The sequence below is a fragment of the Athalia rosae genome, chromosome 2, assembly GCF_917208135.1.
Source record: "Athalia rosae chromosome 2, iyAthRosa1.1, whole genome shotgun sequence".
NCBI lineage: Eukaryota > Metazoa > Arthropoda > Insecta > Hymenoptera > Athaliidae > Athalia > Athalia rosae.
This window is the reverse complement of record NC_064027.1, coordinates 16891170-16908261: the sequence shown is the minus strand read 5'-3', so window position 1 is coordinate 16908261 and position 17092 is coordinate 16891170. Positions and strand designations below refer to the sequence as shown.

General features: G+C 45.8%; 1 protein-coding gene across 9 annotated transcripts in view; it reads left to right on the top strand.

Moving 5' to 3' along the window:
• Positions 1-17092, top strand: part of LOC105692090 (CUGBP Elav-like family member 4) — a 531822-nt gene that overhangs the window by 308090 nt on the left and 206640 nt on the right. The window contains exons 1-2 of one of the 9 annotated variants that reach the window (XM_020855925.2): positions 9942-10191; positions 10938-11168. The exons of 7 other annotated variants lie outside the window; for them this stretch is intronic. The gene's annotated coding sequence lies outside the window, so the exon portion shown is untranslated. Of the gene's footprint in view, positions 1-9941; positions 10192-10937; positions 11169-17092 lie in introns of those variants that run through there. One more of the 9 variants, XM_020855928.2, reaches the window with a different exon arrangement.

Here is a 17092-nt window from a genome sequence, read left to right as displayed (position 1 = left end):
GCTCTTCCATCGACCCTGATGGGTTCTCGTAAATTACTTCAACCCTTATTTCGTGTACACTATACCTACCCACCATATAATGTGGCTACCGTTTAGCTTCCGCTGCGATGAGGTGTTTCGAACATACACTGTATACATATATGTATACCTATATGTCATAACACAAAATTGCGTGCCGCGGATAATTAGTGTAGTGCAGGTAACCCAATACAGAAGTAGAATTCATTTTTCTCAATCTCTGCGTATTGAAAAAAAAAAAAAAAAATTCGCTATAGCGGTACTCGGAGGGGTTGAGGACGGCATATCGTATACGCGTACGTATGCGTAAGTATATACATATACATATATGTCTATGTGCATTACGTATATTTTTTCACATACATATGCGTAAACACATATTCCGGCGAACGGTGTTTTGCGCCATCGCGCGGTGTGTCTCCCGTACGTTGGGAAGTATGTACTTCGGTAGCTGGATTCGGGGTGTATCTTCAAGACACGTTATTCAATTAGAGACTAAGAGGTTCAGCGCCGAGGAAGGGCGGAAGGCGGGGGGCAGGGGGGCGAACGAAGGTGGAAGGTGGAAGGTGGAAGGAACGGGGAAACTCCTCGTGGCGCTCGACTCTCAGCGCCGAGGAACGGGAGTCATAGAAAGACAAAACCTCCCTCTCGCTCGCGGTCCTAGTTCTATACAGCGTAGAAGATGACGGAAGCGGCAATAGCGCCGGAGTTTGCAGAGGGAGGAAGTAAAAAGGGGGCAGCGGACTCGAAGCCGGGGGGGAGGGGGGGGATTCGAGGGGGGGGAACGAGGGTTAGGTATATTGAATTATAGACTGCGTGGCTCTGATTGAGAGCGACTTGAGGCCGCGGATTACGCGGTAACTACCGCTAAAAGGATCCCGTGCCTTCCCAAACTCGAGACAAGAGTATCCCCACGTTGTGGAGAATATCGCGCGCGAACCGATAAGGCAGCCGGCCCCGGAGCACCCGGGGGTTATCCGCGACGCGGATAACCCGCGTGAATATTCTCGCGAACAATATGCCTCCTCGTGTGTATACCGCCGTATGTAGCTACCCGTGAAATTCGGAACGTACAACATTCCGATATTATCGAGTACGGATCGTAACCGTAATTAATAGTTGCCGTAATTCGAGGCCAAATATATCGATCGAGGAGAAATTTGAAAATTGGAACAAAAAGTATAATGCTCAGATTCTACGGAGTAACGGTACTGATCCGAAACAGGAGAACGTTGTACCATCGTACCATTCGAATTTTCCTCAAGACTGTGCGCGATGGGGATTGTATAATACATCGGTGTCGTCAGCCGTCTGCGCCGTTTCATCTATCGGTGATTAGTTACCTGTTAAACGCAACTATATAATCGAGTGATTGCAGAACATCTTTAAAAGGTGAAAATTTGTCTTTTCAAATAAAAACATTTTCCATGCGTGCTGTAGATGTACAGGTAGTTTGTTTTTTTTTTTTGCTTACAATCAAGGATAATCGATGATTGGTTTCCTGCAGTTTTCCGTATTATTGGCAACCCCCCCCCCCCCCCCTTGAAATCGGAAGGGGGGTTTGATTTGAAAAAGCGAACCGCATGAAACAGCGAGCAGTTGGAAGTGGAAAGTTTGAGAATTACCTGATCCGATAAGGTCTAATATTACTTCCGTTCACACCTTGATTCTAGCCTCGACGCGTTATTGCTATTCTCCCCCTCCGTTTTTACTCGCCATACCGCCGCCATTCCAACGCCTCGTTGAGCTTGAGTGGCTAAAATGACAAAGTTTTCGTGAAAGAGAAGATCTTATCATCCTTTATCCATCCGCTCGCTTCGGAATACTTTTCTTTGTCGTTACGTTCTCTTCTTCTTCTTTTTTTTCTTTTCATTTTTATTTTTATTCTTTTTTTTTCGCCATCTATTTTTTACCTTCGCTTTCCTTGTTATTTCAGGCTCCACGTCGGTCTTGTTTGTATTTTAAATTTATCGTCTCGAGATAGTTATCTAATGATGTAATTATCGCCTGTCCTGACCCACGGACGGAGAAGTATACGCGAAACAACATGCGACCCATTATCACCAAGTACTCTAATCACTACCTAATTAACACCTTCGCTACAACTGCGATGGCTCGCGCCACGTGATAGCCGCGGAACAATTTAATTTAATAATTACCGCGCGCAGCGCTATCTAAAAATGGCCAAAGAATGGGGAAAACGACTGGGGTATATCGCGGAACATTTATTCAAATATTTGCACTCAATTTCATGGGATTTAAAATAGAAGTGAAAATGAAAACGAATTCTTTTGTCGAACCGTCTTAATCGTCGTGTGCACGCATTCACGATCTGGATCTACACGCACCGCACGCAGCGGACTCGCGGTTGACGAGTGAAATGAAATAGAAATGGGAAGAAAAAATAGGGGAAATATATAAGAATGGGACTCCGATTTCATACCATCTTACAGATTATATATATATGAGGCAGGTATACCGTAGTATGTACCTATGACGAGAACCGCCCGGGTTTCCTAAGAATAATTTCGAGTCATACTCGTAGAAACTGAGCGTGGAATTATCTCGTCATTGTATAAATGCATAGCAATGCGGTGGGCACTTTGTTGGGCGACGTCCTTTCCTAAAATATGGAGGTTTCGCGCTACCCACTCCTCGAATAAGGAGTAAAGGGACGTCAGGGGGCGTCTTACATATTGCGACGGCACTGCATAAATGCATGTATTCATGCACCACTACTGGGTGCTTTCGAGCGGGAATTCTACCCCCTTGCAAACCTGTTATGTAAACCCTGATGCACAATTCATTAGTTGTGTAACGTGCGAGTGTTTATTGTCCGCATTGGTTCATAGAGAGAGAGAGAGAGAGAGTTTCGTAAGCTCCGCGGTGGTCGCTCAAAATCGATTGTTGCGCAACCGATCGGTCTACATCTTTCTCCAAATTTTTCCCTCTCTTCCCCGATTGGATATAGTCATCCCCTGAATTTTCTTGAAATTCTTGTACTTCGAGGTATTGTCCAAAAAATGTTTACCGTTCTCTTCCGATTATCTTCAATTTCGGGTGATTGATATTCGTCATTTTTTAAAGTGCTGACAAAATGTAATAGGAATAAAGAAAAAAAAAAACGGAACGGAACGGAAAGCGAACCGCAAACATATAACCGAAAATGGATGACCTAATTTTTTTTCGAACCGATAGTCATACGCTGTCTGTCTATCGTAGATACACGAGAGACTCGAGAAGATCCTGAAAAATGGTTCGAAAAAAGGAAAGAAAAAAAAAAATTCAAATCAACATTTCCTCCGATTACTGATTGATGAATATGCCTTTGGTGAAGTTTCTTCGGAACTTTTTCGAGCTTCTGCGTATTATAGGGGATCCCGTCATCGTCACGCCTGCTTTTGACATATGATTACGATCGATCATATTATACATCTTGATTCTGAGAGACCGGTTGAGTTACCGCGGAAAATTTTCTTTTCAATCATACCCACCTATCGTCGATGTCCACTATAACAATAATATCTGCACGTATCCGATACGGCGGATCCGATGCTTTCCTAGGAAAAATCAGGGGCCGCGATAATTTACCGGTAATTGGAAGACTTCCGCCGGCAAAATAAGGGCGAGATACCGTAAAGACTTTGTTCCAATCTCGAAACCTTATAGTGTTACAGCGAGCGGAGGTAAAAGGCGGTTATACGTACATATATATATACGTATAGAGCGGCAAGAAAACGAAGTAGGATAGTCTAGAAACTTTATCCACTTTGCATGCTGATGGTCGACGATTCGGAAGACAAAATGGCGCGTCGGGCATCAATGCGGATCGCGATTCCCTCGAATCGATTCCCTTTGTGCCTCGCGCGTTCCAAACTTTGTAGCCAATTTATGAGCGTCGGAGTCATCGACCTTTGATTGCGCCGTTGATTCAACGTTGTCGGCCAACTTATGGAGACACCGTAACCGAACAATCGTCACTCGTTTTTGCCGACACGGTTGAAATCATTTCTGGCTAAGCGCACAACGACCGCCAAGCATTTTCTCACATTTAATATATCTCACTTCCGCTATTTCTGATTCTTCTCGTCTCGTTGAAAGTCAACTCGCGTGAACCCCATGCAATATACATACAGCGCGTACGTATACATATACATATATATATATGTATGTATATGTATATACCCTTAAAGCGATCTTATATTCAGTTAAAAACGCGGTGTACCGCGCGGTATACACTCGAGGTTGAAGACGGTTCGCGGCGGGTAGACGCGGCGAACGAGGGGTGAGAGACAACTTGGGAGTCGTTAGGGAGACCGGTTGAAAGGGGTAAGAAGCCAAACGCTCGTAAAGAAGGTCAAACGGGTCGTAAACGCCTAGAAAATACCAACAGCCCGTAGGACCCGCGGTAAAGTCAGCGCGGGACGAAGACGATCCGGATGACTCCCATCCGCTCGACTCTTTTCCCCTCTAGCTGCTTCAATGGCAAGAAGCTTTTCTACATCCCCGGAGATGCGCGGGATAAAAGAACGCGAATCTCCATCCTTTCTAATGAATTTCCTACTCTGCAAAATATACACATTCGACTATAGAGTAATACTCCGTTGACTCGATTTTTATGAGTTAAACATACGATTTCGAAGACTTCGCTTTTTACCAAAATTCGAAAATCCGAAAATCTCCATTTCAAACGGACGTCGCGTGTTTCACCTTTTCTTCGCTTTGAGCTCAACTTTGATATCCATTTTTTTTTTTTCAAACTATCGCGATATCCCGTAGAACAATTTCAATCAAGCGTTGTTGACGCATAAATTACGTTGGATTAATATATATGCGTGTATATTCCGTGGAATCTGGTAACTAAGAACGATAGGTTCGGAGATAACGAAGAAACTTGGAAAATAAGCAGCGCGTTGTACGCGCGTTATACCTACAATACTCTTGGTGGTCAAATCTATGGGTAGCAGTAATTCTGTATTTGAAATTAATTCACCCGAAATGCAGCGCTCTACACATTTCTGGGAAAGCCATGAAATTTCAGGCACACGGTATACAACCTAGATTAGTGTACACTAATTAGATTAATAAGGGATTTCTCGGTTCCACCCAGATAGCGAATTTACGCTGGCGGAATCAAGCGGCTGGCTCCCGAAGCGCCGAATGAATTATACCACTTAACCATCGCATGCAAAATAACTCCCACATATTTTGAGTGCGATATTGTTACAGCGGTGCAGCGCTCTTGTTACAAATGATGACGGGTAACGATTTTCCTCCCAAATGTACCGCGATTCTTACCACATCGATATACCGACGGGTAAAGTAAAAATTCCAGAGTCGTCAGCTGCGCGATGAAAGAAAATCATGTTTCTCGACGATTACGATTCGACGATATTCACTCACCCGAGGAATTATCACTTCGTCACCCGGATGTGATTCGTCGAGTATAGTCGAGAATCGAAATATTTTGCGATCTACGACGAGTGGTCGATCTATACGAGTATAAACGTGAGGGTGAGCGCGAAGTCGAGCCTGTGTTCTTCGCCCGCAACCACGCCGAGCTTTTGCGACTCACGTATAACTATATGTGGGTGAAATTATAACCTCATACCACCGGACTCCGCGTCTATCGTAGAAATATTAAATCCCGAACTTTGTTACACGTGAAACGTACGAATCAAAATTGTTTCCATAATAAACAAGTTTCAGAATTAACTCTCTAACGGTACCTGAAATACCTTTGTGCAAACTGCAAAATATAGCCCGATGGTTCCCTCGGTCCTCCTCCTCTCCTTCCTCGGTATACATATCGGAGTAGAGTGTACACTCGTGTACGCATGATGGTTCTCGCAAATCGTATCAACTTGATTCATATTCAAAGAACAGATCGTGTTTGCGAACGAAGAGAGGTAAGATCGAATAACGGTTGAGGAGAGTCGAACGGAGAACGGAGGTAAGAGCTCCGCTCTCGTCTCATTAAGCCCTACGCTCTAAAGATTAAATTGCCCGCAATCCACATCAAAGATATCCACATTCAATTTCACATGCTTAAACGCATCAGTTTCTCCGTCGTAAATATTTCAATATAAATATCGCCGACGCCGCGACACGTGCTCCGTTATTTTTTTCACGAGAAACTCTCGTCGCCTCTCCCCCGATACACGACGGATGAATTAATTGAAATTGTTTCAACTAACGATTGTTGCACTCAATTCGTTTCATTATCAACGTACCCGATCCACCTTGATAAATGAAAGCAAATTCATTTAGCAAAACTTCTACCTGCGAAATTGCAGATTTTCTTTATCGCTATGTTCCGAAGGGGCTTCGCGGGAAGTTTGAATCGGCGTAATTCTGCCCTGCAGGTGATTCCATTCATTTATTTATTTATTTATTTATTTATTTTGTTTAAACGAAACGAATAATGAAATAAGAAGGATATCATTTATTCCATCGTTAAAAAGTGATTGAATTTGGGGAAGCATTTTGCGGCGTGACCCTCGATCGGAGCGTGTGCCTCGCTCCCGGAATTCGCCAATATATCGGCAAATCTCTTGTCAATGGCGGTATATAAGATATTTATCTGTTGTATTTTATTTTTCTTCGGCGCGGAATGAATGGTTGAAAATAATCGGCTCAAACGCACCGACTGAGGTGCAGGGCGAGGGCGAGGGCGAGGACGAAGGACTACTTTTGTCGGTCGGTACGCGTACCTCTCGAACCTTTCCAGTCGTTTTTTCCGCTCCCCTCCGCCCCGCGCAATCCCACCCACGATCTCGTCCCTAATATTTCAATCTTCGAGGCCGGGGGGATCAGTTTCTATGGAGGCATAACGGCAACCCGCTTATTTCACTGCCTCCGCGATTCATCGCCATGTCAGGGGCGGGGGGGAGGGGGGGGGAGGCGATATTATTCCACCGCTAATTGGTGCGTATCGAGACGCCGGAAAATCGTAAAATGAGACAGCTATTTTGAACCTTATTGAACCTCGTTCCCGGTGTCTCCTATACATATACACGTACATATACTTTGTACAGGTTGCCTCTTCTCCTTATACTCAAACTTTTGCTTTGGCTTCTACTTCTCCTGATTCCCTTCCTGTCCTTATAAACAAGGGATGGGGTAACGAAGGTGCGCGACGTAAACATAATTAGGAGGAGCGTTCCCCTTGGACGCCCTGAGATCTTCCACAGTCGTGAGGAAAAACGGGAGATTAAGTTGCGAGAGACCTGGAACTCGAGTGGTATTCGTTTAATCTGTATTCTATACTCAATTGTGCCGTCAAAAGAACTTTACGGAATAAATTTCTGTGCGGGAAATACGCGGACGGAGCCGGATTCGAGGTTCTCTATAGGTTGAAGAAGGGCATTATATATACGTCGAACCGCACCGGCAAATTGAACCGCGCGATGGTAAATTACAGGGCATGCAACGGACTTGATCCCGATCATTATACCTTTTTTCGTCGATATCAAATTTGTGTTTGAATTTATTGCGGGTTGCACTTGTTAAATTGGTCCAGTAATTAGAGCTAATTACGATTAACCTCGACCGCCGTAGACGCGACGCAAGTTCACCGGATAGAGGGAATTGAATTTTGCATAAAACACGACGAACGAAATATACCGATGTGGTCAGACGGAGGGGGATCGAACGGAACCGGGTATTCATGTATCTTACGGATACGATAATTGCCCTAATCTGATCCGCGTTGAGTCGTCGGGCACGTCATTGTACAGATCATATCGAGTTCGCACCTGGATAATTAGAAAATTGGGTTAGATCGCGTAGTCGGATCCTTGACGGGGGATGAAACGATCGAGAAGTCCTCGCCCGCTATACGTTACCCGATTCATCCACCCGCAGGATGACAGATCGTTGTAATTATTTTGAGATGATTAGTTTCACTTAGGTAACGGAAATTGAGACTTCCAATATCTGACACCTTGCTGGATACATAGGTACGTAGCGCGATTAAGAGATCGATCATTTCTTCGAAAATCTAGATTTATCGTTATCGCGAAAGTTGACCCAATTTTTGCCAACGTTCAACTTATCTGATGTCGATCAAACATCGGCGAATCATCAATTCCATTTAGGAAACAACGCGACGAACGACCGCAACGCTGACCCGGCTGTGATACAGGGTGTCCCAGAAGTAAGTATACATCGAATGATGAGGGTGATAGAGGGGGTCTAGCGCTTAAAAAATCCCTCTAATCGTATTCGACGAGATAAATTGATACAGTAGGCGGTCACTAATCGATCATGATTTCGCGTTCAGCTCGATATTCAATTTGTTTGAGCGGTTCGAAGCGCATTTTATAGACGAATCTTGTTCTCTTTTTCTCGATTAACTTTTTCTTCACAGCAAAAGATATTCTGAAATTTTTTCAACGTCATCAATTGATATAATGACAAATCGTTGCGTTTTCACGTACACAAATTCGACAACGAGACGCATTGTGATTATTTTTTTTTTTGGCCCACCCCTCAAAATTCATCCCTCGCCAAAATCGCGAAACAAATCCGTCACCGTTACGTCGAGGGGGTTACGTCACCCAAAGTGGCAAATGCTGATCACAAAATATATGGAAGGCGAAATGGGTTTCAGAGGCACACGTGGCCTTCCATCGCCGGATTCCCCGAATTTTATTGTGGTTCGTTCAATCCGATGTAGGTGCGCGACGTGTCGAAATGTTACTGACGTGCCCTAATATGTCATTTTGATTAAATAATTTAATACGGATGTGCGATAGTCACGAATAGTTGCTGGTTCGCCATCGCTAATAGATATATTTCAGTTGGAAATGGTATCGCCAAAGTCCCGTTGGTTAAGAGATTGACAAAACATCGGCAACTCGTCAAACATTAATTTCGGAACGCTCTTTTATCCGACTTATTATATTTTATTTGGTTCGCGAGTACAAGTATCGCAAACATAAACTTGTTTTGCTTCGCTGGAGTTTTGTCGGGGGGTGGGAAAAAAAAAAACATAGCGACGAACGAGTTTACCGCGTGACGATGATACACGTGCATATACACACACACACACGTATACACGTCCGTATCCACACGATGTCCATACAGCGAGCTGTATATATTTCGTATATTTTCCTCGGAGGATTTCCCATCCGCAGGGGGGTACGTCGTCGCGATTATTGCTCCGAGTACGCTTATACCTGAGACATTGTTTATTTTTATATTCCGATGACGACGACGACAAAATAATTGTTATCGCTGTTGTCAATTTACCGATCTTACGATCATTAAGCTTTTTCCCCTTACGGGATTCCGCCTCCTCCGCACGTTCCCGCTGGAAACCCGTAAAACGGAGTTACCTATAATACGGAGCGGACGCGAGCCTTGTTTTCAAGCGCGGTTTCCCTGACGACGCGGTTCGCTACTCCGCGTGGCTTCGCGTCCTCCTCCCGCGCCCCCTCTCAGCCTCCCCCCCCCCCCCGGCCCCGTCGTCCCGGCCACCCGGAGGGGGGTGGGGGGGGGGGCTGTTACGCGTGGGTTAGCGGAGTCGCGGACGGTGAAAGAGGTAGGCGCGGGGTCGAGGGTAGATATCGCGAGCAATCACTATGACGACGGTGACAAGCGAGGTGTTAGTGCGCATCCGTGACCACGCCTACGTCACACGGGGTGACGTCAACGGGGGCGACGGTGGCGCCCGACGAGGTTGAACGTGGCGCGGCCGCCCCCGCAACTAACGAACGTCGTCGACGGCCGCCTGTTGCTATACTCCCCGGTCCTGCGGAGCTTTCGAATCGCGCCACCCCCTTCGCCGACCGCCCCGTGCTCGCCTCGCAACCCTCCGGACCCCGCCGGCCCCCGCCGCCCCCCGCGAGCGTCCTCGGCAGCCCCCGACGACCCCCGGTGGCCCCGCGCCACCAAGAACCGAGCGGGAGTCGTCCACCCTCCGCCAGTCAGCCAGCCGACTCGCCGCAACGCTGCGCGCCTTGTTTCTACTGCATCGCATACAGAATCGCTCGCCGAATTCCGTTTCGTATAATACGCATGTGAAACGGGAAAGATCGCACCTGTATTATCGAGAATAAATCTACGCCCGATCGAAACGCACATTCGTCAGAACGTTCGATTATAAGTCCGACGACAGACGCGCGGTTTTATTCACCGATCGTTGGAACCACGATCCATGGATCATAGGTTAGCATCGGACCTACCCTCCACCGACCCACCCTCGCTCTATTTTTTTACTCTATTTTCAAAAGTATAAAAAATTCACGCCCTTAATAAAGTGACCAGCTTTACGATATCGCATGGAAATCGTCGTATCTGTTATTACGAGCGAATGAAACAACGACGCCGCATCGTTGAGAGAACACTCAGATCGTTCTCATTCCGCAGACGGTCGCAAGCTCTTCGTGCCAGATTGTGAATCTGTTACAGTGAACCGTCTCCTTTCCGCCCCTCGAACCTCTCGCACAAATTCGTACCGTCCGTTTTGATCCCCGATCCCTCGATATTCCCCCGTTGAGTAGAAGTGCCGGTTCTATCGGACGGAGATCCTTCGACCGCGTGCAGCTTTTGTATCACCTATCGAATCGCATAGATCATCGAATGAACGGGTCACGTGCGCCTCAGAGGTGCAACAATTGGCTTTTTACACCGACCGGCTGAATTACTGAGGCGTGAAAGAATTTTTTTATGAAAAAATTGATGTATCCCATCCGAGTGTCAAAGGTGAATAACTGTAATTTCTCGATCGACGTTGATTCGTTCGCTCGGAGTGCAGGTCGCACGCGGTTCTTATCGAATCTCAGTGTGCGGAATCGCATCATCGATCGCTGTACGTCACTTTTATTAAGGGCATATAACCACACGCCAAACTCAAAAAACGTACATGTTAAACGTATACCAAAATTGAACGTTTATATTGATGGTTCGATCAGCTGTTGACCGTACAGACTATACGTCTACCGGTTTTTGGAGCGTTCCGTGGTTAGTCCGGTTTGTGGGTGGCGGGCTCGTTGGAAGGAGAAGAACACGCCATTCGGCACCGACTTCCATCGCGGTTCCACATCGGTAATCGACATCGGAATCAACCACGAAAACTACCCTCAGATCGATCAACGTGATCCTCGAAGTCACCGAACCACTTCTATGACAGCTGCAACTTGCAGGTAAAAATGGAAACCCCGTATAACAATCAGTCACATCATACCCGCATCATTTATGCGTCTCGCATATCACCCTTACAATTAGTCCGACTTGTATTCCAAAATATTATTTGGCCGACAGTGGCCGCGTACATCGACATTTTTTTTCCGCGATCCGCGAACGCTCACTGTGCCTAACGAAAGGGTGCGCGAAAATTTGCAATTAATATATCGCCGAACAATTTTGTACACAGAGTCGGGTCGGATCGATCGATGTACGAACGATTCGCTCGATTTTGACGTGACGCGGTTCAAAAAGTTCGACCCAATTACACGCGGTGTACGTAGTCATATTTTTCGTTAGACTTTTGACTTACGTGTACGCCGTCGCCACCGTGGAGCTGAATTTCGCTGAACACCCTGTGTATACAGTCGAGTGTTCAGCTTTCACTCGAAGAATCTGCGTATGTGAGGTAGAAACTAAATAGTACCACCGTGTTTGTACGACGTTTGTCTCAGCGTCCTAAGATTTGCATGTCATCGGATTCATTTATTCGATGCCTGTGTTGAATATGTTAATAATGAATCTAATAAGGGAAACTATAAATTCATGTTTATTCATGCGCCGATTATTATGATCAACCCACGAGCTACGCTGCTTTATATCTCGGTAAACGAGTCGATGAGTTGGGCGGGCGTGCGTCCACGGTGTACGTAAGGGATGGAAAAGATCTGTTTGCAAAATCCGTATACTGATTTGAAATTTTCAAACCGAATATCGCAAAGTGCAGGGTATACGGGGAGGCGGCACTAGCTCGCGGAAAATGTGTAATTTGTAGGATGGTCACCGTCACGTAGTACACCTCGTATAAAAATTTTGTTCGAGGGAAATATTTGGACAAGACGAGTAAAAAGTACCATGCTTTGAAGGCATCGCAAATATTATCCCCGACGTCTTCGGCGTACGAAGGGATATAGCGGAGCGGAGGAAAGGAAATACCCCAAAATAAACAGGGAATTCCACGTAGGTGATTATAAATACATGATGAGAGTAAAACGAGAAACCGAACGAAAACAGAAAATAAATTATACCCACCAAGGAATTGCAGAGAGATTTGAAAATGGTGAACGTGGAACGCGCGCACACGCGAGTTCGCTTATATACCTGTGCGGTTTCACGGGAGAGTTCTTGTGATCCAGCGAGCAGCAAGCTGCTCAAGAAAATACCAGCGTATATGTAAAGTGAGGTCTCGCGCGCTCCGGAATAATGGGTATCCGTGCCGCCACATATATATACGCGCATTTCGCGAACGTATACCCTTTGAAAACAAACAGTTTCAACGAGTGCGCTGGTGCAGATCCACCCCGAACATTATCTCAACACCGAAAACTAAACGGTGTGAATTTTCAAACGGCGCCCTCCGCACGGCCGAGAATCCGAACGAAGTTTTCGCAATTTTACGTATATGTGTACATATATGTATACAGTTCGCCCCTCGGCACTCGTACAACGGCCGAGACTGTTATGCACTTCCGATTATTCTATAAAGTGGAAAGTTTACGCCGTTGCGAACACTGTCGTTACGCGGCAAACAATTAGTTACAGTCGGTTATAACGAAAGGTTTTTTTCCAGCTACTCGGCATCGCTCGCCGTGTACAAGGGTACAAAGGTTTCGCGTATAGCTTCCACTTTAATAGCTTTACGTAACTTTTATGGCTACACGCGTGAAAAACGGAGATGTGCTTATCGTAAATAAACGGTCGGTACAAAGTTCACATTGCACACTCCGTATACCTACCCCTGTTCGGCGTACCGTGCACGCGGACGCGCAACGTCGCACTCGTTGTAACGCTGATTCGATCGGTTGATAACTCTCGCAAAAATCGTTAATAATTATTCATATAATTATGATCGATTCGTAATTTCGCCAATCTTCCGGAGCCGTCTGCCGATGAATAATTTGCGTCACGATTGATTCAATGAAACACAGATAGACGCAACTCTGGTGTACCGCAAAACATCCTCGCGGTTTGCACGAGTGTCGGACGTGGCAACGAGCCTAAAACTATCGTTAAGAATAATCAATCATTTCGGTATGTCGGCTATGATCGACTGGCGCAGGTTATATTATTCGCTGAAACGCGGGCGGTGTGCATCGCGTTTATAATGGGTGTAGGTGTAACGCTCGAAACACCGCGTACGTGTCGGTATATATATATATATATATGTGTACATACCGTATATATATATATATGTATATATCAGCGAGTGCGGGTTTCACACCCGTAACAACATCGGCTTTATCGCGTACGTGGCGATTTCACGATTACTCGCGCAGTACACGCGTAGCTACACGTTTAATCTATGGTCGTTGGACCTCGTGACATCCCTTATGGCGTCCCCGGAGTACCCTGGCCACAAACGTGTCACTTGATATTTCAACCTTCGCGCAAAGTACCGGATGGGATGGAAATTATTACGACGTTTCAGTTTATATATTATACATACTTTACAAGCCCCGGAAGGGTATACCGTTTTCACGATATTAGAACTGGAAATGTCAAATAATACCGATGCACGGAACCGCTTCGGTCATCGATCTCCTAACGAATGATTTTTGGAATAATTTGCGTCGATGGGAAAATTTTGCGAGAATCTCCGATGCGGCCGTGTGCTCGACACGGCGAGAAGCGATGGTAGGACAATGTTAAGGGACGTTAAAAGTAAATCAATACCAATTTGCTGGGTGAGAAAAATAGCGAGCAAACATAACTTAAACCCTTCGAGATTCCGGTCACGTGCATTCGCCAAAGATATATATCGTATTCTCTGGCGTGTCGCCACGTAGCTATACGGACCCCTCCACTCGGTTATATGTATAGGTATAGGCCCCTCGACGTATACCACTTTCCATTCTCATTCCACGCTCCACGTGCCCCGGTCCCCATCTAATATTGCCGTTAAGCTAAGGCTAATGTGCAGCTTTCGCTGGGGGGGGGGGGGGGGGGGTAGCGAGTATCCCTATACCGAGAATATCTAACTTCATTTCTAGCGACTCCCGAGCTATATTCTTTCCCGCTAGATTTTCAATTTCGAATCGCGATTAGCTTCGTCTTTGAATTATTCAAAATGGCCGTAGCCGCGCGAGTGCGGTGATTCCGAAACCCGTGCGAGTAACGTTAACTAGTCTACCGTCACCGGCTCGAGTTGGTAAAAGGGTAAATTTTATAATCCGCGCCGCGCGTCGATCGCGCATCGCGAAAAATCGTTGCACGCGCTACCGATTGTACGGTTGGTTCATTTGAAGTAAGAGCGCGGTATATGAAATGTGACGTTGACCGTAGACATTGTAATTTTTATCCGAGCTTTCGTGTCTACCGAGCTCGAGGTACCAGATAGCAGCTTATATTCATACCGTAACTTTTCCGCTGGGATCCAGTTAGTCGCAAGAAAGATAAATGAACCCAGGGAATTCGGCTCTGGCACCGAGGATGGGAAATGTTAAGGTAAATGGGAATAAGGGACGTGAGTCGGTGGGTATACCTGGCTGCTGTTGGCTTCTTGCAGAACTGGAGATGAGCTTAACTATATATATAGCGATATAGAGCGGAGGCGCGGATGAAACGTGAGACGGCATCTGGGAGAATAGAACACGGGCTGAAATTACCCGAACTCGATACTTGCCCGCGCTCAGCTGTAAAGTTTGTCTAGCGGAAAATAATTAATGATTCAAAGCGTCAAAGTGGATTTTATTTCATTGCCTCACGGAGGACTCTCCTCCCGCTCCGTATCGGCTCTCCATCGGCGGCACAGATCACTCGATTCCTCCGCTACGAACGATCTTCCATCAATCGCGATGATATCAATTATCCGTCGACCGTGGAAAAGTATACGAGTAGTGCACGGCGATCGACCGTCGGAATCGTCGCTGGTGTTCCAATAGGGACTCCCGACTACAATGTATCCGTGCTACTGGTTCGGGGGTACACAGTCGACCGTCCAGCGTACGCGTATCCCGCAAAGCAACCGGGACGGTCCCTATCGCGCGTTGTTGCTTGTAGTGTCGCGGAGGCAGAGGAGCCCGCCGGTACACAGCTAGAATGTATTACACCGTGAGATACACCGGGGGTAACAAGATGTGCATGTACACATTATATGCGCGCCTCTATAGTTTACTGCCACGGAACGGAGTAGGCAGGTATACTGGGTATACATACCGTAGCGCTGCCTGAATTATACCCGGCCATGCGGTATTACGGCTATAGAATGTAGATATATATATATATACAACGTAGTCCCTCTAACGCGGTGTGAACCTCCTCCTCGGCCAAGCCGATCCTTGATGTATCGCGAAATCCGCTAGATGAAACGGGAGCACAATCTACGCCGGCTATACGTAACGTGCGTCCGTTGTATCGGGCACCCGTTCCATCGTCGTTGCGAGCCTCGACCGAAAAATCTCGCGTCATTGCTTTGCGTTCCGCAAAAAAGCGAAAGAACTTCATTGTCCGGAGTGGACGACTGTACGCATACGTATGTAGAAACTATAGACGATTCTGTGTCACGGAAACATTGAGGGCAAGTTTAACCGACAAACAGCACTCCTTTATTTGTCTCAAGGTTCGTTGGGGTCAACGGACCAATAGTGGTATATACCCGATGGTACTTGTTTGCGTTTCATTTCATTAATTAGGGTTTGCTAGGGTAATTAGTAATTAGTCTTCATGACTGTATACCGATCTGCGTACGTCAGATGTACAAATTGCTCTACGTATGTACGGGTGTGTATAACTCAGTCGGTATTTTGCGCGGAACAACCGTGTCCGAAATTCAAGGGTGAAGTTTCGCTGTTTTGCTATCCGTCCACGCGAGGCAATTGTACTTTTTCCGTGCTGCACCGCGTTCACCTGTACATGCATACTATCTCCACTATGGTTCTCTCCCTCTGTTAATTACTGTGCGCATATACATTCAGTCGATTATTCACCAACTTTATTATAGCGATGGAACGGCGATTTCCACATTTTCTACAATTCGTTGTTCTTTCACTCAGCGATACGTCATTATAGATTCGTAAAAAAATGTGACTACAGATTTCGAGGTACCAAATAGCGTTTTTTATATCCTGATGTGATTTAATGGATCAGTTTTTCGACAATTTTACGTATAATTTCGCGTATTTTTTTTTTTTTTTTTTTTGAACGACATTTTATTTCGGTGATTCGATTTTGATCAAATATTGTACATTTGATACCGTGTCTATTTACACGTTCGCGGAACGCGCGATAGATAAAAGCGAACGAAACCTTCATTTTTACCTCAGAGGCGAAAATTTGAAATAAAATTTCGCAATAATTAACAGAAGAATTTACCAGCGGTGCACCAGTTTTATGATGGAACGAGTTCGGTTACAAAGGGGAATCGAAACTAGATATCCTACTGTTCGATGATTGAAACACGTTTCGAATTTCTCATTTTGTACCGCGCGCCATACGTCCGACGCACTGAATTAAAATATATTTTTCCGATCTGTTTCAGGTGAGTGTGTGTCTACCAACAAAATTCACAGCCCTATTAGTGCCGAACGTAAGTGCCGAATTCAATGCTTTTTCCTTTTTTTTTTTTTTTTCTTTTTGTTTTCTTTTGCCACGTGAGCCATAATCCGGCGAACGAAATCATAATCCAATTTGTGATAAAAATGGAAATTAGTACTCGGTATACGTGAACGGAAAACAAGACTTTCGCCGCGTCGAATGACGATGAGAACTCCTTCGAGTAGGACCTCTTCACCGTTCACCGTTTCCATCGGTTTTACGGAGCCAAAGGACGTTGTTATGATTGCTAATGGAAAACTATCCAATTCAAAGAACAAAGTGAAGTAACGAGTTGGCTCCGCGGACGAGGGGCGGGGGCGGTAGAAAATGCTAAGGGGACCGAACCCCCGGG